Source organism: Eschrichtius robustus, chromosome 6 (genome assembly GCF_028021215.1).
Source record: "Eschrichtius robustus isolate mEscRob2 chromosome 6, mEscRob2.pri, whole genome shotgun sequence".
Taxonomy (NCBI): Eukaryota; Metazoa; Chordata; class Mammalia; order Artiodactyla; family Eschrichtiidae; genus Eschrichtius; species Eschrichtius robustus.
Genome location: NC_090829.1, coordinates 25188458 through 25211157, shown reverse-complemented (window position 1 = coordinate 25211157; position 22700 = coordinate 25188458). Strand labels below are relative to the sequence as shown.

Here is a 22700-nt window from a genome sequence, read left to right as displayed (position 1 = left end):
AATGGCCAAGTCAGTATTGAAGGACAAGAACAAAGTCAGAGGACTGTACTACCCGACTTCAAAACTTATTATAAAGAAAAAGTAATCAAAACAGTGTGGTATTGGTGAAAGATAGAAAAATCAATAGAACAGAAAAGAGAGCCCAGAAATAGACCCCCATACATATAGTCAACTGATCTTTAACAAAAGAGCAAAGGCAACACAATGGAGCAAAGACAGTCGCTTCAACAAATGGTGCTAGAAAAAATGGACACCACATGCAAAAACCATGAATCTACACACAGACCACCCTTCACAAAAATCAATTCAAAATTGATCAGAGACACAAATGTAAAGCAAAAAGCTGTAAAACTCATAGGAAATAACCTAGGAAAAAACCTAGGTGACTTTGGGTATGGTGATGACTTTTTAGATATAACACCATGGGTACTATCCATGAAAAAAGTAATTGATAATCTGGTCTTCATTAAAATTAAGACTTCTGCCCTGTGAAAGACAATGTCAAGAAATGAGGAGACAAGCCACAGACTGGGAAAAAATATTTGCAAAGGACATATCTGATATCAGACTGTTATCCAAAATATACAAAGAACTCTTAAAATTCAACAGTGAAAACACAAACAACCCAATTAAAAATGGGCAAAATATTTGAACAGTCACTTCACCAAAGAAGATATACAGATGACAAATAAGCATATGAAAGTATGTTCTGTATGATATGTCATTAGGGAATTGCAAATTAAAACAACAATGAGATACCACTACACACCTATTATAAAGGCCAAAATCTAAAACACGGACAACACCAAATCCTGGTGAGGATGTGGAGCAATAGGAACTCGTTCATTGTTGGTGGGAATGCAAAATGGTAGAGACACTTTGGAAGACAGTTTGGCAGTTTCTTACAAAACTAAACACGCTCTTGCCATATGATCCAGCAATCATGCTCCTCGGTATTTATTGAAAACTTACGTCCATGCAAAAACCTGCTTATAGACGTTTAAAACAGCTTTATTCATAATTGCCAAAACTTGCAAGAAACTAGGATATCCTTCAGTAAGTGAATGGATGAACTGTGGTACATCCAGACAACACGATATTATTCAGTGCTAAAAAGAAATAAGCTATTAAGCCATAGAAAGACATGGAAGAACCTTAAATGCATATTAGTAAATGAAAGAAGGCAAACTGAAAGGCTACATACTGTATGATTCCAACTATATGACACTCTGAAAAAGGCAAAACTATGGAAACAGTAAAAGATCAGTGATTGCCAGGGATTGGGGGTAGAGGGGAGGAATGAATAGGCAGAGCACAGAGGATTTTTAGGATAGTGTAATGATTCTGTATGATACTACAATGGTGGATAGATGCTATTATACATTTGTCAAAACCCATAGAATGTACACCACCGCAAGTGAAACTTAAACTACAGACTTTGAGTGATAATATATGTCAATGTAGGTTCATCATTTGTAAAAAATGCACCACTCTAGTAGGGTATGTCGATAATGGGGGTAGTTGTACATGTGTGGGAATAGGAAGTATGTGAGAACTCTCTGTACTTTCCATTCAATTTTGCTGTGAACCTAAAACTGCTCTAAAAAATGTTTATTAATTAAGAAATATAGTTGTACAGAGGTTTTATTTTTTTCCCCTATGCCTCCATTTTCCTCATCAGATCCAGTCACTTCCAAAGGTGAGAATAATAGAGAAGGCCTTTTAGTAAAGCTGACTGAAAGAGCTGCTAAAAAGATTTTAACAGTGTAGTGTGATTACCTCGCAGGTACCTCGTAATATAGGATTAGAGTCTCTTCCTATCCCTATCCCTGTCTAGCCTAAGAAAAATCTAACACAAGAGGCTAAACCAAAGGTAGAAGAGGGTGGACTCTGTAAAAGAAAGTGAAGCCAGTATTACATGATCCCATTTGTATGCAATGTCCAGAATAGGCAAATCTATAGAGACAAAAAATAAATTAATGGTTGTCATGGCCTGAGGGAAAGGGGCCCCAGGTAGTGACCACTAAGGAGTGTGGGTTTTTGGAGGGAGGGATGAATATGCCCTAAAATTGATTTTCTGTTGGTTGCACAGCCTGTGAGTGTACTAAAAACCATAGAAGTATATGCTTTGAACTTTATGGTTTGTAAATTATATTTCAATAAAGTTGTTTTTAAAAAAGGAGGGTGAGGCAAACCAAGAGCTAAAATGACCAAGGAGTGGGAAAAAGGAGAAGGACAGGAAAGAGAAAATCAAAAGGGGAGGAGCTTCTTGGCCATCCTCCAATGTCCAACCTCAGAGGAATGACCACATGCGGATGCCTTGACAGTTTAAAAGTTAGACTTCAGGTTTTTAAGGACCTACAGAAAATAAGAGTGAAGAAGCCAATTCTGAATCTCCGTCCCTCTGTGAACTCTGTAGGGACTGGAATAATCAACTTGAACCAAAGGAAAAGACACTTTTGCACATGCTTCTGGACTCTCTCTGTGTGCCTATCAGTGCGATTGTTTGGGACCCACCTCCCTTTAAAATAAAGGGAAACTCACAATAGGGAGTTACCTATTTTTGAATCCCTCTTGATGTTTTATATTTTAACATAAGATCAAACATGAACCTCAGAGAACTGTGTACTCAAACTGTACTCTTTGGTCATCAGAAAATTGCTTTTATTTAATTGTGTTTTGTCGTTTTGCCATCTGCCTCTGTTGAAGAATGCGTTGAATAAACAACGCTTGAAACTCAACATCATCTTTATTGTAGGGGTTGTTCTCCAAAACATGTTCACAGACCTGACTACATCAAAAGCACCTGGGGCTTCCCTGGTGGCACAGTGGTTGAGAGTCTGTCTGCTGATGCAGGGGACATGGGTTCGACCCCTGGTCTGGGAGGATCCCTCATGCCGCGGAGCGGCTGGGCCCGTGAGCCACAAATGCTGGGCCTGCGTGTCTGGAGCCTGTGCTCCGCAGCCGGGGGGGCGGGGGGGGCGGGGGGGGCGGGGCGGGCCGCGATGGTGGGAGGCCCGCGCACCGCGATGGGGAGTGGCCCCCGCTTGCCGCGACTGGAGGAAGCCCTCGCACAGAAGCGAAGACCCAACACAGACAAATAAATAAGTAAATAAATAATAATTAAAGGTGCTAATAATTAAAAAAAAAAAAAAGCACCTGAAGCTCTTGTCAAATGCACAGATGCAAAGCTACTGAATCATAACCCTGTGACTGGGGCCAGGGTTATGATTCTAAATGTTAACATATAATTCTGTATGTTAACAAAGGACTCTTCTGTTGCATATCCCAGCTGAAAACCACTATAGTACATCAGCTGTTTCTCCTCTATAACACCCCAGAAGTGTTTTTTTAGAAAAAAAATTGAGGCCCAGAAATAAAGTTATTTAGGCTTGGATGAGATGGCAGGTCTCTTGATTCTTCACTCAGTCCTTTTCTTACCACGCCATATCCACATTACTTACTGATTTGCTAATTTTTAGGGATCAATAAAGGAGAGTCATTGCTTCTCATTCCATGTAGACTATATTCTAAACACTAACCTGAAGGATGCACTCTGGATGACCCAAGACTTTAGAACTAGGAAGACACCACTACCTGGGCTTAGCACATGAAAGGAGTTGGGAGCTGAGGGACCATTGAGTCATCAGGTATTAAACAGCCCAGAAGTCCACAGGCCTTTGCTTCATTGCCTGCTGGGTTAGTCTGGCCCTCCTCCATGCTATCCCTAAAATTCCAATCTCTCCTCCTTTCAGTGGGAGCACCTCTTAGAAATATGTGGAGTATGATATGAGCATTTTCAAAGAAAAGACAGTTCTTTGGAGAACATTTTATTGATGGGATTTTTCCCCTTTAGAAACATGAAAGGTTTGGTCTGAAAAGCCCAGATATTATATGGAATCATTCATATTCTGGGGTTTCCAGGGACAAAAGTATGTGCAAAATCACAACACTCAGAAGGGCAATTTATTTATATTATATGTCAATTAGCAATATGCAGATGTCCTAAAATTGGTTATAGTTATATATTGCAATAATTTCTAATCTATCACTCATAAAATGACAATGACAAATTACAAAATGTAGCAACAAACATGATTCCTCTTGAGTCAGTCTGCTCTCATTCTGGCTCACTTGTTCTTTTTTTCTCTTTCTACACACACACACAGTGACTCAGTCACTCAAAGCTGCAGCAGCTTGGAAATCAAAGTCTCTACATTTTCAGGTTTGAAGTTCTCTTGAATAATTAAACCTAGTCTGAAATCACTCAAGTTTTCATAAATTTCATTTGCTTTTTTCAAGCCACATCATACCTGGCTCATCAAGATGGAGTGGTGAGAAAACTGCTTGGGATTAATATTCAGATAGTCCTAGAAATAAACCAACAAGTTGAATTAAAGGTAATATGCATTTGTAGCAATTGTTCAACTAATTTGATTCAGTTATTGTGATTCCAGAATTTATGCAACTGAATATAGGGCCAGCCTTAGGGTTTGTGGTATGCTCCTTGGGTTGATCATGCTTTGGACTGTACTATCAGTTTAAATTCTTGAGCCTGAAAGGGAAATAATGCAAATGTGGCCAAGTTAGACAAGTTACCTTACTTCTGAGAACCTGTTTCCCCATCTGTTAGTTTCTCATCTTTCAAGTTTGTAGTGGGAAGTAGAGACCATAGATGTGAATCACTTTGTATAGTGCTGGCACATTATAGGAAGTTATTGTTAGCATTATTAATGATACTAACACAGAGGCTCTTGTTCAATCATTATAATAGAAAAAAAATCAGCTGGTTTTATAGCACAAGTAAAACAATTATAATTAGAAACTACTTTCCGTATCATTCTACAAGCAGCACCTTTATTTTCCTTGAAATCCCTAAGAATTCTCAAACAATTTCAGAGTATTTACACTCCAGAATTTTCTGTAAAATTATGCATTGATAATACAACATATTGACACTGCTTTTTTCAACATGATAGTGCCTCATCCTTTGGTAGAAGCAAATGTAGCAGCCAATGAATTAGCTGCTCCATAACCTCTTTATTAGCAAAATTTCTGTTTTGATGTCCTTTACTAACACACTTTGTAATGTGCCAGGGTTTTCTTCTTCCCTTCTGGTTGTGTATGGTCAGTTTTTGACATTCTTCTGGCATTTTGTGTACTGGAACACCTGTCACTAGAAAGATATTTTTTTATGGACCTTATTTTTTTTAAAGCAGTTTTAGCTCTTTTGACATCAGTCCTGAGGAGGCTTTGAGTAAGCTTTGATGCTATAGTTGCTTCCTTACTCCACACGAGTTGGCACAAATGAGAAGACCAGTGTGAATGTTTGTAAGCTGCTTAGCTTTACAGCCTAGGGAGGTGACACAATTGCAACAAAATAAAAGAAATACTTTGTCCAGCTTTTTGTGAGTTATAGTGTGTATAAAGGCAAAGATAATTACACATTTCTTTATATTTTCTTGAGAATAAGAAAGTTGTTAACAATAACAAAAAGGATCACAAAAATGGCAATAAATGTTGTCATCTTTTTCTTCTTGTTCTTCTAGTATTCAAGAATGAAATATTGATAATGTACATTGCGATAGTCTATAACTTCTTATTTGGGTATATTTCCAGAAATTGATGTCTCTGAAAGCAAAAGCACTTAACAAGATCTATAAATGTTAATATTAAAGTATTGTATAAGTCAGCTCAGGCCACCATAACAAATACCATAGACTGGGTGGCTTAAACAACAGAAATTAATTTTTCACAGTTCTGGAAGTTGGGAAGTCCAAGAACAAGGTGCAGGTAAATTCAGTTCCTGGTGAGGACTCTCTTCCTGGATTGCAGACAGCTGCCTTCTAGCTGTGTCCTCACATGGTAGAAAGAGAGATGAAGGATCTCTTTCTCTTCCTCTTCTTATAGGGCTACCAATCCTATTGGATCAGGGCCTCACCCTTACAACCTCATTTAACCTTAGTTACTTCCTGAAATCCCTGTCTCCAAATACAGTCACACTGAGGACTGGGATTCAATTTTATGAATTTTGTGGGGGCACAGTTCAGTCCATAGCAGGTATGTTTTTAATATCAAGAATAATTAGAATAGGAAGGGAGGACAAACAAAGACAGGGAAAGGAGAGAAATTTTTCAGGGTGTGAAGATATAAACATTGGTGTCTTGGTTTTTCAGTTCCTGAATGGGCCGCCCTTAAGTTTATGGCCTCGAGTTTTACTGCTACAAACAACCATTAACTAAGAAACATTTCCTGGCAGGCTGTCCCACACAAAGGTGTAAGCTAGCATCCTTCTCACAAGTTTCCACAGAATTCTCGGCTAACTGGCATTGTTATAGCAACCAGAGTGCCAATGGAAGCAGTCATGGTCTTCATCAAGTATCACTATGGCAACAGGAGCCTCTGGAAAGTAAAAGAAAAAAAACCCTTAAACTGTCAACTGGAATCAAAGAGGTTTGTGAAGGAAAAAATGTGGAGGCTGAAATGAACATGAGGCTGAAGCAAGGAGCAGAGCAAAGAGAAATGATTGTACAGATGCTGAACAAACAAGAGAGAAAGGAAACAATAAGCAAAACAGAGGGCAGAGGGGCTTCCCTGGTGGCACAGGGGTTGAGAATCCGCTTGCCAATGCAGGGGACACAGGTTCGATCCCTGGTCGGGGAAGATCCCACATGCCACGGAGCAACTAAGCCCGTGGGCCACAACTACTGAGCCTGTGCTCTAGAGCCCGTGAGCCACAACTACTGAGCCTGCATGCCACAACTACTGCAGCCCGCGCACCTAGAGCCCGTGCTCCACAACAAGAGAAGCCACCACAATGAGAAACCCGCGCACTGCAACAAAGAGTAGCCCCCGCTCGCCACAACTAGAGAAAGCCCGTGCACAGCAACAAAGACCCAACTCAGCCAAAAGTAAATAAATAAAATAAATAAAAAAAAAAAACAGAGGGCAGAGACGTGGCTCACATAAGAAATAGGAAGGCAGGAAGAAACATAAAATGGTAAAGATAAAATGGTGAAAAAGTGTTTCCAATGAAGGATTTGTAATATTTATTGATTTGAATAGCCCAGAGATAAGCATAGGATATTAAGGTCTATATTGTTGGAACTATCCAGCACACTACCATTACTAATAAAGAAATATTTAGAATGAGGCCACAAGATAGTAAGAAAGGGTAAACCAATTTATGGAGTGCTTTTGGCATAGCATCCTTCTGACTAGGAATTCTTGTAATAACTTGGTGTTCAGAGGCACCACATTTAAATGTGGATCTTCCTTTATTGGACAGTGTGATTGCTTCAGACAAGGGCATGTTGCCATTTGGTCCATTACAAATATATATTTCCTTCATTAAAGTATCTTAATGGATGTTTTCTTCCAAGAGAGAATTAAGGTAATTACTCTAATATTATTAAAAAGTAAGTGGCAATGCCATTTGGAATAAAACATTTTCACTTAATATTTTTTGTTTTATTAGTGCTCAGACAGATTGAAGTTTCTAATGGACCAATATTAATTTTTGTAAATGGAAAATATCTACTTTATGAAAAGATGCCACTAAAATGTTGTTACATTTTTTTAGAATTAAGAGAAGATTTTGAGAAATGAGAGGTTAAAGAAGGAATGAAAATAGAGACAGGGAAAGATGTGATAGGTGCAGTCATAAAGAAATAAAGCGAAAGAAAAATAACAAAAGCTTGAGATTAAAACATAGAAATAAAACCAGCAGTCTGGGTGCTTTGCATAAATCTGTACTCAAGAATTTAAATAGGATTTTAATTTTTGCTGTTTTCTATTTTAATGCCAAGTATTTCTCTCAAGCACTGTATTTTAGGTGTCATTTGCTAACTTGGCAAGGGGTGGTTTGTGGCCATTTCTCTTCTGCTCAGAAAAAGTCAACTGGTTGACCCCAGAGATGAACAAAACTCTTCAGGAAGGTCCACGTTTTCAGTAGCCATTGACCCCTTCTGACCTGTTCCCACCAGAAGTACAGACCGAGCCCCAGAGCATATCACAGGGCAAATATCCATCTGGTCTTTGGGATCCTTCCCAAGAGCTTGGATGCCAACAGTGATAATGCCTCTTTGTCAAAGTCTGTGATTCAAACACCAATGCAAAGCTTTTTCCTGGATAATACTCTCAAACAAGTGGCATTTTTCTTTTTAATATTACAGCTATGTTTTAATTTTTCCATATTTTTCTACCAACACATACACCAAGCATCATAATTTATAAAATATGTATAAAATTCAATGAAATGAATAAGTAAAATAGCCCATTTCTAATATTCTAGATACTTAAGAAATGAAACAAAAAAGTGAGGGGAATATGCAAATATAAGTCAAATTATGGATTATATCTTAAAAAAATAAAACTTTTTGTGAAGTATAATATACAGAAAACTACCTAAAAATCATATTGTAAATGCATTGCTTGATGAATTATCACATAGTGAACATACCTGCTTAATCATCCAAATCATGATATGGAACACTATATTACATATTTATAATATACTATATTATAATATAGTAGAATAAATTCTACTATATTATTTTCAATGGTTTTCTAATAGTGTAAGAAAAGAGTTTTGATATATTTTGCAACCACATCCATTTACATTGTAAGATTGGTAAGCAAAATGAAAATATTCCATTCCAACATCTAAGAATTTTTTGTACCATGTGCGGAGAGAGACCCCTGCTGGAACAATTTTTTTCTAAAGAGAATGTCTAAACCAACCCAAAGAAATTGTATGGGGAAAAAGAAGAGCTGCCACTAGCTCTTACGGCACCCTTGTAAAAATTAGAAGAAGGTGCCCATTCTTCAGTACCCCTTACTTACCTTTGCCAGGAAATTGATCTAATATACTTACGTAAACAAATGAACATTTGTTAAGTGCAGCCCAGGGTTCTGGATGATGAGCTGCAGTTCAACAACAGACCCAAGAGAAACTGAAATAGAGAAGTTATTACTCATAGGTACTGGAGGAAGTGCCCAGGACATCTCAAGGGGCCACATGGGGAGGTCAAGTCAGAGAGAAAGAGACAGGACCTTGGGCACATGCCTTTATTAAGCACTGGTGGGGTGCTTTGGGGCTCCCAAGTAAGGGACAGATTGACCAATTCAAACCAAAAGAGCTGTGTTTTGGTGAGTCCATGAGGGTCTTATCTAAGGGGTGCATAAGGCAAGCAGACACTGGGAGGCAGGGGGCTTGATCACGTGGGCTGTTGGGGAAGTCTTATCGGGAACTGACTTTTTATTTTATTTATTTATTTATTTTTGGCTGTGTTGGGTCTTCGTTTCTGTGCGAGGGCTTTCTCCAGTTTCGGAGAGCGGGGGCCACTCTTCATCGCGGTGCGCGGGCCTCTCACTGTCGCGGCCTCTCCCGTTGCAGAGCACAGGCTCCAGACGCACAGGCTCAGTAGTTGTGGCTCACAGGCTTAGCTGCTCCGCGGCGTGTGGGATCCTCCCAGACCAGGGCTCGAACCCGTGTCTCCTGCACTGGCAGGCAGATTCTTAACCACTGCGCCACCAGGGAAGCCCCTCGGGAACTGACTTTTGCTTCTGATTCTACTGGCTGCTATCTGGGGCATGTACTTGTGTGACAGGGCTAGTGTCCATTTAAGGTTACTGCAGGCTGCTTGGCTGAACAAAACGGATGCTGAGGCAGCAATACTATGGAGTAGCTTAGCTAAACTCTTGATACCTTAGTTTGTTAAAACAAAACACTTTACGTCTATCTGCCAGAAAAAGTGTTGTAATAACTCTATGATGTCCGCAGTGGGAATGATTCCCCTTTATGTGTGGTTCCCCTATACATTACAGACCTGCATAACCATACACAGCATCTGTGGTCATGAGAGAAAGATGCAGTTCATTAGCATACCTTGGAAATCCCCAGAAGTATTTGAAAGTGAGAACCTGCTAATCAGAGCAGGTTAGGACTGGCTAAAGAGAACATTACCACTTCTGTTTGCATGAATGAATGATGTTTTTAAACAATTACACACAGTGTATATTTTCACCAAACTGGGCAGCAATATAGATGACTACATAGACACTATAGTCTAGTGCATCTACAGTTATCAGCAAGTCCCCTTTGAAAGCAGTCCAAGACTTTTCCCCAGAGACTTCTTTTAAAAACAAGGCTGAGATGTCTGGTCACCTTGTTCAAATCCAAAGAATTGGATCCTTGCTGAATCTGGCTTAATCTTCCTCTGTCCTGAAAGATGTAAGATGTCCAGCATTTTCTATTTATACCTGAAACCATCTACTCTTACTTTTCAGGCAGCAAAGAACTGGAATGCTAACCGAGACAAGGGACCAATGCCAGGGCTAGGTGTGAGAGCTGGCTGGTTGGCCTGTGGACTGTGAAATGCAAAGGAGAAATGAATTCTGAATTTGGGAATGAGGGAAGCTAGTAAGAATGGGTCAATATGGAATATTTGGTCTAATGGGGAAAATGGGAACAACAAGCATATCAGAAGCAGAGAGTCTAGAACAGGTGAAAACTGATTTGGCAGGGTCAGGAGGTGAAAGTGGAGGAGATACCTTGGGGTGATGCTGCATAGAGGGAAGACACCCCACATGGAGAAACCCAGGGGAGGGGAGGGAGCTCCAAAGGCCAAGCTCGTTCAGAGGGGAAATGTGTCACCTCTGTGACTGTTCAGAATCCAAACACTTTTCCTGTTTGGGGTTAATTCCAAATAGATGAGAAGCAGGACCCCACCTCTCACCACAGCATCATAGGTGAGGCAGAGGTGCCTTTTCCCAGCTCGCTGGCGTGGGACATGAGCATTGTAGCCCAATATCAACCAACTGACTGCTCCAGCCTGGAAATCTGAAAGTTAAGGTTGTGACACTGATGTAACACTGGTTCCCTCAATAAAAGGGCCTGGAAGAAAACCCTAGATGCCAAGTTTTTTTGTCTGCCAGGGAAACAAAAGTGAGAAGGAAAAGGGAAGTGAAGCAGAGCAGGAGGGAAAGAAAATACAAAGTGATGCATTACAGATCTGGCCACAGCTTTTCAAGAAGACGCCATTGGTAGCTCAGTTATGTGAGACATGACCACAGTATGTGCACGGAGGTCTGTCTCAGAACAGCCCAGCAGCGGCACAGAAGAGGAAGAATTACCTGTCAGCTTCTTCCTATCTTGCATCTCCTGTAGATCAAAGTCCTCCTCATTTGGGTGTTTAATCTCCTGCACTTTTCGGTTGTGATCACCTGCCCTCAGGGGCAGCTCTGGGGAAGGCTCAGTATGTGTGGACAGATTGGACCGGCCCTGGAGCTGCTTTGGACATACAACACCTAATCCCATCTCAGAGGAGACTGATAAGGTGGATGGTAATAGGAGATGTGATGATGTTTGCAGCAAAGGTTTAGCACCGTAGAAACAGCATGCTCCATCTCTGGAGCTATGTGTCTAGGAAGCCAGGCAAGTGGCTCAGGCCTGAGAGCATGAGGGCCCAGCAGCTCTGGGCTGGTACAGAAACTGGCTCTGGCACTAGGAAGTAGTCAAGGAAACCACTGAAGATTATTTAAGGACATATCTTGTGTCCCAAGGTGGCCATGCCAACAGTGACATTATAACAGCTGTCCCCATGATTAGGCAAAAATGTAAATGAGCAATCATTTTTTAGCTTTCTGTGGATCCTTAAGCTACTAGATTTCCTTCCAGTAAATCAGCTGTCAGCATAAATAACCAGAGTGGAGTTTTCTGGCTTACATCAGAAAACCCTGATATCCATCATAGCCAATTATCCTTTGGTTTGCAAAATGCATTACTCTTTGCTTGCTCTGGATGGAGCGTGTGTGTTAACATAAGCATATATGTTGGGCTTGAGATAGGTAAAACTATTTTTATGGCTCTAGAACACATCAGCAATGAAACATTTACAAAATTATTTCAAGTTTTTAAGATACTATATTATAGGATATGGGACTTCGCTGGTGGTGCAGTGGTTAAGAATCCGCCTGCCAACGCAGGGGACACAGGTTCGAGCCCTGGTCCGGGAAGATCCCACATGCCGTGGAGCAACTAAGCCCGTGCACCACAGCTACTGAGCCTGTGTTCTAGAGCCTGCGAGCCACAACAACTGAGCCCGTGTGCCACAACTACTGAAGCCCACGTGCCTAGAGCCCGTGCTCGAGAAGCCACCGCAATGAGAAGTCTGCACTGCAACAGAGTAGCCCCCGCTCGCCGGAACTAGAGAAAGCCTGTGCACAGCAACAAAGACCCAACGCAGCCAAAAATAAATAAATAAATAAATAAATAAATAAATACTATATTACAGGGTATGAAGAAAGGAACTAGCATTTTCTGGAGCTCATTTAATTCACCGTGTACCTTATGTATGTTATTTTATTTAAGTGTCGGAACAACTTCTGTGATAGGCATTAATCACAGACACCACAGAAAGTTTCGACATAGCCAGAATGGTTCAGGCACTCCTTAATTGCCATTTCTTAGGAATGTAAACCTCTGTTTTATATAACATTCTCTCTCTCTGATATCTTTATTAATGTTTTTGTTGGTATCTTTGAATTTTTCTTTGCAATACTTCTAACATAGTAGGCCCTCAAAAGGTTCAGCAAATGGAGTTGGAGTTATATGCCATATACTACCAAAAACTGCCTTTACAGAGTACGTAAAAAGCTACTTTGTATTCAATCTGCATATTGTAGCAATGGATTTTCATTTTTTTATGGACCATGAACAGAATAGCAATCTTGATGTCTCATCAAACTTGTTAAAAGAAGAATTTACCTGTCTGTATGTGTCTGTGCGTGTGTAAATCTTTTGTTTTGGAAAATGACAGTGACTCTGATTACTCTCTGCAAGTCACTTAAATGACTGCTGTATAATTAGCAGTCATTTCTACATTGTACACACAAAGATTCCCATTTGATTTTAACCCATTGTTGCTATCTGTGTGCTGTTTGTTCTTCTCACTGTAGATGGCAACCCACCACTTAGATTTACTTTCAGGCAGATTATTTTATGAGACAGTTGGCATCTCTTGCCCTAACAGCTCCTCATGGTGCCACACTTGTTCATTTAGTAACTATTTATGAAGCACCTGCTGTGTGGGCTTTGGTGTTATTGGGCTTCAATGAATTCTAAGCATTGCCTTGATTTTTCACATGGGACCTTGATTTTTCTATTAGTTACATGAAAATCTAAGTTGCTATAACGAAGAAGCCAATAAGCTAGGGGATTAAAGAAAATTATTTCGCTTATCTAGTGGTCCAGGGTGGGTTGCTGAGCTGCTATGCACCACATGGCTATTCAGGGATATTCAGGGACCCAGCTTCCTTCCCTCTGGCTTCCACTGTAGGTTGTCGCCCTCATTTGCACGGTCAAAGGTAGATCACAAGCAGCAACCTGTTCCAGTTCACAGAAGGGAAAAGTGGGAAGGAGGCTATGTATAAGGCCCAGGCCTGGAGTGACGCACATCATTTCTGTTCACACTCCGTTGTCACACCTGGATGCAAGGAGGCCTGGGACTCAGTAGCCCATAGCTAAGTGGCCACATATGCAGGTACAACTGCACTCACATGCAGAAAGGGAAGAGTGGAAATTTGTCTGTTACAGCCTCAGGACAGTCAGGGCTTCTTATGCTTTGCACTTTGTTTTTGAGCAGTGCAAGTCACTGCCTTTTTATGATCACCACTGTAGAGCTATCCTGAGGCCTCACTTTTGGAAATAAAGGTTTTGGTGACCAACTTCTCTAGAATTTCATGCTGGTCCAGGAAAATGACATTTTTCTTCCCCATAGTTGATGTAGCACCTTTCCTTCATCTATTATCTCACTTTCCTAGACTCATTCCTGACCCCAGATCACCCCAACTGTACCACATCTCATTGTTCCTGGAACTTGCTTGCTCAGAAATCTATTATCGTTAAAGTTAATCCTTGTGGCCAGATAATTTATTAAAATATTTACTGAGATATTCATTTATGTTTTTGTTTTCCAATTTCAGAAAAATCAGAGGGGTGCTTATGTTTTTGTTTTTTATTCTCTAAAAGTTTATTGAGTACCTATTTATTTATTTAATTGAGATATAATTGAAATATAATATATTAGTTTCAGATGTACAGCATGATTCAATGTCTGTATGTATTGGGAAATGATCACCACAATAAGCCTAGTTACCATCCTTTACCATACATTGTTACAGAGGGTTTTTTTCCCTGTGATGAGAACTTTTAAGATCTACTCTCTTAGCAACTTTCAAATATGTAATGTGATATATCAAACTATGGTCACCATATTTTGTGTTACATACCCGTGACTTTTTTACTTTATAACTAAAGTTTGTACCTTTTAACTCCCTTCACCAATTTTGCCCACCTCCCATGCCCCACCTCTGGTAATCACCAATCTGAAATCTATATCTATGAGCTCACTTGTTTTTAGATTCTACATCTAATTGAGATCACACAGTATTTGTCTTTCTCTGCCTGACTTATTTCACTTAGTATAATGCCTTCAGGGTAAGATTTTATTCTCTTTTATGCTTGAATACTATCTCTTTTATATATACCACATTTTCTTTATCCATTCATCCATGACAGAGGAACAGTTAGTTTGTTTCCACATCTTGGCTATTGTAAGTAATGCTGCAGTGAATATGGGGATGCATATATTTCTTTGAGTTAGTGTTTTCAATTTTCTTTGGATAAATACCCAGAAGTGGAATTGCTGGATCATATCGTAGTTCTATTTCTAATTTTTTGAGGAACCTCCATACTGTTTTCCACAGCGGCTGCACCAATTTACATTCCCACCAACAGTGCACAAGTGTTCCCTTTTCTCCACCTCCTTGCCAACACTTGTTACCTTTTGTCTTTTTAATAATAGCCATTCTAATAGGTGTGAGGTGATGTCTTATTGTGGCTTTGATTAGTATTTCCCTGATGATTAGTGATGATGAACGTCTTTTCATATGTCTGTTGGCCATCTGTATGTCTTCTTTGGAAAAATGTCTATTCAGATCCTTTGCTGTGCAAGACACTTATGTGTTATGTTGAGTGTTTATTTTTTGATCATAGCCAGGCCTCTTCCTTCTGTGGCCTTGGGTTGGAGTGGGGTGCTATATTGAAGGCTAAAAACAGAAATTACCTAAGTTCTTGCTTTCAAAACTTTGAGTTAATTGAATGCATTGTGCTAGGTCAGTCTTTCTCAAAATGTAGCCTCAAATCAGAGTCACGTGGAGGATTTGTTAAAACACTTCCTTCTGGTTGTCTACATCGAGATTCTGACGATTTCCATTTCTCACAAGCTCCCCCAGTACTGCTGCTGCTACTCTCAAAATCACACTTAGAGAACCCCCGTGAGAGAGGTAAGGTAGGAAGGAGAGTGTCCCAAGAATAGTTCAGAAGCAGCATAAGAAAGGAAAACAATTTCCTCAGGCTGAGAAGGGGTCAGAGGTCCCAGGGACCTGAGACCTACTAGATGTCAGACAATGGCTTGCATCAGAGTCTCCTGCCTTCTCCCAAAGAGGAGCAGTGCCCCTGACCTCAAAGGACATGTGGGCTTTGCTAACGCACATAACAAAGAGGGACCAAACTCCTGGCTGCTTCTCACCCTTTGAAATGTTCTTCTCTGTGTAAGATCCCCAGGACTTTCCCATGACCCTGGTGAGTGGACCTAATAATCCTGAGATTGAATTTCCCAACAGCTCTGACCAATCAAGACGGAGATTGAATTATGATTTGAATAAAGAAAATGACATTCTTGCACATCTGAGGCTACAGGGTAAAATTCCTACATGCTTCATTGACTAAGTTGCTTTCAGGGATTGGCTTAGGGCACTAACCCTTCTCTTTATACCTGTACATCTTTCCACGGCCACAGGGAGAGTACTTCAAAAGGTCACTTATAAGCCCTGTGATTTAGCTCTGGAAGAGGACTGGGGCAGGAGGCCAAGATCATGCCCATGACTCTAATCCTCTGCCCATCCAGCACTGCCAGCACAGCTGTTTTGAGTTTATGAGCGAGGGGACCTGGTACCCCGGTTCAGCTGACCTCCATTTTATCCAGACCTTAGGGCTACACTCAGCTGCTGCACTTCTATAAACACGTTTTCATTTAAGCAACAGTGGAAAACTTTTGCAAAAATTATTATCGTTCCTCAATTCTCCCAAACAAAAGGCCATTTTGTATAAATGGCCAAGATGTTTAAAACAAATGTTCTCAATCAGAAATGTTTACTATCCAAATGTTATAAACAAACTTTTTTTCCATACACTTACCCAAATAACGTATTTATTGGGACAAAGTGTCTTCTTAGAAACTTGTCAGGGAAATCTCCAAAGTATCTGGAATATTTCATATAATGCTCTACTTTGTCCTTTCAAAATTACCCTTCATTTTGGCTTTGGCCTGTTCTTTATTGACTGAAGTTCTAAGCATAGCCAAAAATAATGTCTGTTTTCTGAATTATTTTCTGGCCATTTTCACAGAAACATGGAAGGAGTTGGTCATTATACTTAAAGGACCTGAGAGTAGAAAGAGAAGGTGACATAAATAAGGTTTATAAATACTTATCAGATGTTGACAGTGAGATAAACCACTGTGAAAGAAAGTGGAAAATGTCCCTATTATTAAAGTATGGTGTTCACACTGGATCATTAATTCATATCCTGCTGTGTCCAGACCACACAACTATTTGACACAGAACTTACCAAGTTTAGTCTCAGACTAAGCTTTACATTATTTGTGCAGAGGCCCCAACTTCTCACTTTCTGCACATAGATGAACTGTCAAGTCACATAATATATGGCTCTATTGGGTGCTCTATTAGGTGTGGCATAAATGGAATACAACATGCAGCATCCCTTCAAAAAGGCAACACTGGATTATTATTTATCTATTATTATAGATTGGGCCTGATACATTTTTGGTAGTTATAGAAATTGATAGCTATAAAAATAATCAAACTGCATATTGGGGACTGGTATTGCTTCACAGTTCTAATTTCAAAATAAATTAGTAAGAATATCAACTTTTGCTGCTATAAATGCACCATTGGATGCCAAACAGGAAAGGAATACTGTGTATAGGGGGCAATTCCAAGTCAGCCTCTATCCACTGTCATTTCAGGTTCTGTCTTTTTTGGTTAAACTGTAGAGAGTTCTTATATTTGCCATTTGCTAAGATGTAGAGAATTCTTAGACACTGTGCTAGGAAATGTGCATATATTTCTCTTTTAATCCCTACAGTAATGCTATGAGGTTGATACTTGTTTTAACTCAGACTGGCATAACAAAATACAATAAACTGGGTGGCTTAAACAAAAATTTATTTCTCACAGTTCTGGAGGCTGTAAGTACAAAATCAAGGTGCCATCAGGGTTGATGTTTGATGAGAGCTCTCTCCTTGGGTTGCAGACAGCCACCTTCTCCCTGTGTCCTCACATGGCCTTTCTTTGGTGCACTTGGATAGGGAGAATGAGCATGTTCTCTGGTATCTCTTCTTATAAGGGCACTAATCCCATTATGAGGGCCCCACCCTTACAACCTCATCTAACCTAATTATCTCCCAAAGGCCCCATCTTCTAATACAATCACACTGGGCATTAGGGTTTCAATATATGAATTTTGGAAGACAACATTTCAGTTCATAACAGCACTATTATTATTTCCATTCTATAGATGGAGAAATCAAGCTCTAAGAGGTTCAGTTAATCAGTGGAGGAGCCAAGAATTGTACCCATTCTATCTCCAAATTCTGATCTCTGGAAGACCGTATGACTTTCATAGAGCCATCCTTGGGACAGTATCACTGGCTGATGTCAGTATCACCTAATCCCCCAGGCCTTAGCAGCTTGTTCTATAAATGGAGTTAAATTTCCACTAGATCTCTCCTTTCCTGCTCATTCAGGGTCTCATCCCTTTCAGATTGCAGCCCTCCAGTGCTTCTGGGAGATGGCAGGCAGATACCTCCTATGGGCAACTATAATTCAGCTTCAGTAAGACTGTCTCTCCTAAGGTACCTGTCCTCTCCATCCCCAAATACTATACTTCACACCAGGCTTAGATCCTGGAACCTTCAAACTTCATGACTTCCTACTGGAAATGTTTATTGAATGTCTTCTGTGTTCCTGGCACTGTGCTTCATTTACCACCATGGGTGAGACAGAATATAACTAGTGAAGCATTATAGACATGACTACAAATTATGGTACATGTTTTAAAGTTTCAAAGCTGTGTGTTACGGCGGGAAAAGTACATCTTTCTCCCTCTTTTTATGAATGTATTAAGAAAAAAAATCTAAAACAGAAGAAAAAGCAACAGGTAACTGTGTGCTTTTTTCAAAATCGTACTAGACTTGTGATTCTCAACCATGGGCAATTTTGTCCCCCAGGGTCATTTGGCAATATCTGGAAACACTTTTAATTGTTATGACTGGGAGGGTAGGTGCTACTGGTGTCCAGTGGGAAGAGGCAGAGATTCTGCAGAACATCATACAGACCACAGAATAACCCCCCCATGACAGTTATCCAAATTATGCATCCCAAAGTGTCAGTAGTGCCAAGGCTGAGGAACCCTGAACTCTAGAGCATTGCCTACCAAGCCTGATTAAGGGGCAACTGGTGCTCCAGGGGACTATAACTTTGTTCGACTTTCTATTTCCTATTGATTAAGTCTTAGACTATGTAAAGTTGGATGTTAACTTACAAAAGATTGATAAACTGCCAATGATTTCTGTCTAGTACAAAAGTTTTATTGTCCTAGTAGTCACTGACCATTTTCTAAAATCTAACTTTGAAATTTATTCCAGCATTCTTTTCTTTTCTCTGAATATATATACAATTGATGTTCATTGTTTGTGGTAGTTACGTTCTATAAGGTCACTCTGAACGCTGAATTAGTGAATACTGAACCATTGCTCCTAGAGGGAGTACAGGGTTAGGTTCCTTCAAGCTTCTGGTCACATTTTAATCAATATCTAACCTTGATTTATATGTGTTTCTGCTTAAAGGGCAACTTATTTGGTATATGCTGTTGATTGATTAACATTGAGCTCACAGCCAGCAGCACCATAATTCGTGCTTGAACGAAGCTTATGTAACACACAGAGTTTCTCTGTGAGGCATATCACAGCTTTCTTGAGCTTAGAAGCAATAGATAGACTCCCAACACTGCATGTGGGACTTATTTTGAACAGTAAAATCACCAAGAAAAATGCAAAAAAAGTGGCAATAAATAGACCTCAAAAAGGACACTTGTTTACAATATGAGAGCTGAAACAAGAAGTCAGAGCATGCACTTGTTTGACCTTGGCCAGGAGCTTATATGTTGGGAGACTCAAATTTTTTGCCTCTCTGCACATGACCTCTGTGTGTCCTTGAACACTCCACAGATGACCACGAAAGTGCTGCAAGGCTTGATTTTGGAATTACAAATAAATTTTAGTGAGTAGACAAATCTGCAAATATGGAATCTGCGAGTAATGAGGATCTATTGTATTAGTTTCTCATGTTCTATTTTGAACCAGCTTTTCAAAACAGATGTTAGATCCTTCATTACGGAATTAAAAAATTATTTGACACATGCTCACTATATTGGTATAAGAATTATGTTTTTAGCTTTTTGAAAATTAAAATAGAAAATTTAACCTTTTTTAGGTGTCAAAATTTGTTATTTAGATAGACAAGTGCCCAGTGTCTTATGATGGTTTAGGGTGGTAGCTCTTCCAGGTTTATTTTAGGGACATGAGTCCCAGTCAAGTGGGGACCGGACCCAGAGACAAATGTGCATGGCAGACGACTCACTGTGTTCACAGTCTTCTCTCCCTTCAGGTGTTCCTGGCTAAGCCCCCTGTGTCTGGCATCTACTTCTCTCAGCATGCGTTCTCCTTCAGGAGGCTCTTAGTCCTCAGGGAAACAGGCTGCTACTGAGCCCACTGCACAATTTCCAGAAATGCCAGGCTAAACTCAATCAGGGACCCCAAGAGACAGGTGGGAAGCTGGTCTTTGAGGTCACAGCAAGGGTTAGCTGAAGTCAGGAAAGTTTCAACAAAGTTAAACCAAAAAGAATTCTGAGGGAAAAGACTCTCCACAGAGTGAATTCTCACTGAAGGGACTGGGGAAATTCTCTTTCCTAATAGAACTTTCTGGAACCCAAAGAAATAAGGCCCAGGGCCTGTAGCAAAATAAATGCGTAGCAACTTCCCCATACAACTGAAAGTTTATCAGAAAATTAACATGTAAGAAGTCTTTGCAAGTAGGAGGTGCTACATTATATTAATGGGGCTGCTAAGAGGAAGGCTGATGTCTTGAGAACCAGAAGTAACTTTACAATCTCTGCATACCTAGAGTCCACGTGAGTTGTATTTTTAAACACTATTATACATTTTTTGCTTGGGGAGTTTTAAAGTTAAAAATAGTATTTAAAAAACTCAGCAAGAGATAAGGTAACATTTTCCTTTTTCTTTCCCTTCCCTTCCCTTCCTCCTTTTTGTCTTTAACAACCTGAATCATCCTTATAGCCTTGTGAAAATTACTGGGGTGGTGTTTTCGTCATTTACAGCAGTGGTTCTGTTACCGACCTGCCTGAGTCTGAGTGGGCCCCCAAGAAGCGTTCTTCTGCCCAGTGTCAATCAAGTAAATAGAATGAGATCAAGCTCCATTCAGAAGCAAAGGAAAGCTTTATCCTTTGATCAAAGAATGGAGAGGTGCAAGCTTGACTCTAGAGTACGTGTTCCCTAGAGTACATGTTGGCAGGGCTTCTTTACAGGGTTCTCTGCTGCGGAGGGAGGGATGGATGGAGTTCCTACGGGTCTTTGCAGTCATGTTGCTCACAGCGCTCCAGACTGCAGTGTTGGGCACAGCATCTCTGCACACAGTATGCAGTTGCCGCCTTGAACTGCAGTGTTGTGGGCAGCGCTTCTGCACATGGTCTGCCAAGTTGGGGTATGGGGCACAGTGGTTCTGTGCTGGGGATGCTAATCCATAACTTAGGTGTAAGATTTTATCACCTAGATTCCATCTTACTCCCCCCACCTCAGTCCCCAGTGGGCTTGGCCTGTGACAGTTCTCAACCAGGAGGGATTTTTGCCCTGCGGGGGACATTTGGCAATGTCTGGAGATGTTTTTTCACAAGGGATGGAAGGGTGGTTAGGGAGTGGTCCAAAATATCAATAGTGCCAAGGTTTTGAAACTAGTCTAGCCAGGGGTCAGCAAACTTTGTCTGTAAAGGACCAGATAGTAAGCATTTTAGGCCATACTCTGTTGCAACAACTCAACTCCGGTTGTAACGTGAAACTAGCCATAGACAACATGTAAGTAAATGAGTGTGGCTGTGTTCCAATGAAATTGTATTATGAACACTGTTAAATTAATTAAGCAAGGAAGCCATCAGGCTGAGGTAGCCCTAATGCTGTGACTGCCTACACAAGCAAACCCAAATCTAAGCCTTAGAATACCACAAATGTACGAAATTGAAACCTAAGGCCAACCAATCGCAAACAGCCAACTAGGCTTTAAGCTGTACCCATCAATAATTTCCTTTCTTTGCTTCCACGTTTTTTTCTATAAAAGTCTTTCCTGAGCTCCTGTCAGCAGAGCTGTTCTTACCACTTCTGGTTTGGCAGTGCCCCATTTGAATCAATTTTTGCTCGAATAAACTCTTAAAATTTTTAATATGAATCAGTTTATCTTTTAATAACATTGAAATTTGAATTTCATATAATTTTCATATGTCATAAAATATTATTCTTCATTTGATTTTTTTCTTTTTAAACAATTTACAAATATAAAAGAAAAACCATTTCTAGCCTGCAACCCATACAATAAAAAGTATTGGGCCTGATTTGGCCCATGGTCCCAGTGAATAGAAAGGTTTTTGCTTCCATCTCTTTTAAAGGAAGCACAGTACTTTCATTCAGCAAAACCATTTATTCTTTTTTTTTTTTTTTTAACTTACAACATTTTAAAGTATGATTTGTGTTGTGTGATTCAGTGATTCAGCTAAGAGGAGCTGTGGATGAAGAATAGCCCTTTTTATGTAAGCAGTGCTGTTGTGTTCCAGTCATTAAGAACTGAATTTTTAATAGGCTCATGGACTGAGGAAAATTATTCTTTTTCTTAAGTGTTTATGATTTGCTTATTTAACCTTTGTCCCCTTTTTTAGCCTTCTTGTCTTCTTTCGGCTCAGTACTGGATCTTCCGACTGAAGCAGACCCAATTTTCTGTGGGGCTGAAATTTCACCAGGGGTGAGTTCATTCAGATTCAGGGTCATTTACATTTCAAGTCTGCAATTTGATCTGATTATCACTGGCTGAAAAGAAACACTAAGGGCTTTTTAATGTGGGCTGAACTGGATAATCCATTCCAAGGTCTGGGTAAAACTGGGAGAAATCGGGAGTCTGGAGGGTAGTTGCTTTTTATTTCTCAGCAGGGGAATATCATGGGAGAGTTTATAAACACCATTTTCCAAAGAACAACTGAAAAAAGCTTGAGATTTTTGCTGAAGAATGAAGGAGGGAGAAACACTTCCTGCCAGGGTGAAAAAGAAGGGAGAATGGAAAAGGAACATAAAGGAGTTATCCTGGAACAGGCTGAAATATGCCCAAGGGTTAAGGGCATAGTTATAGTACTTCCAGTACTTTCTCCTTTCCTAAGTGGTGTAAAGAGTACTGAAAAAACTTCTAGAACTGATAAGAGTTTGCTACAGTGCCCAGATATC

General features: G+C 40.1%; 1 protein-coding gene across 6 annotated transcripts in view; it reads left to right on the top strand.

The window, feature by feature from the left end:
* The window catches only part of SLC9A9 (solute carrier family 9 member A9), a 685705-nt gene that overhangs the window by 76752 nt on the left and 586253 nt on the right, over window positions 1-22700 (top strand). For 4 of the 6 annotated variants that reach the window (XM_068546052.1, XM_068546048.1, XM_068546051.1 and 1 more), the window contains one exon: window positions 22145-22227. The exons of the other annotated variants lie outside the window; for them this stretch is intronic. The gene's annotated coding sequence lies outside the window, so the exon portion shown is untranslated. The remainder of the gene's footprint in view (window positions 1-22144; window positions 22228-22700) is intronic. 6 annotated transcript variants of the gene reach the window in all.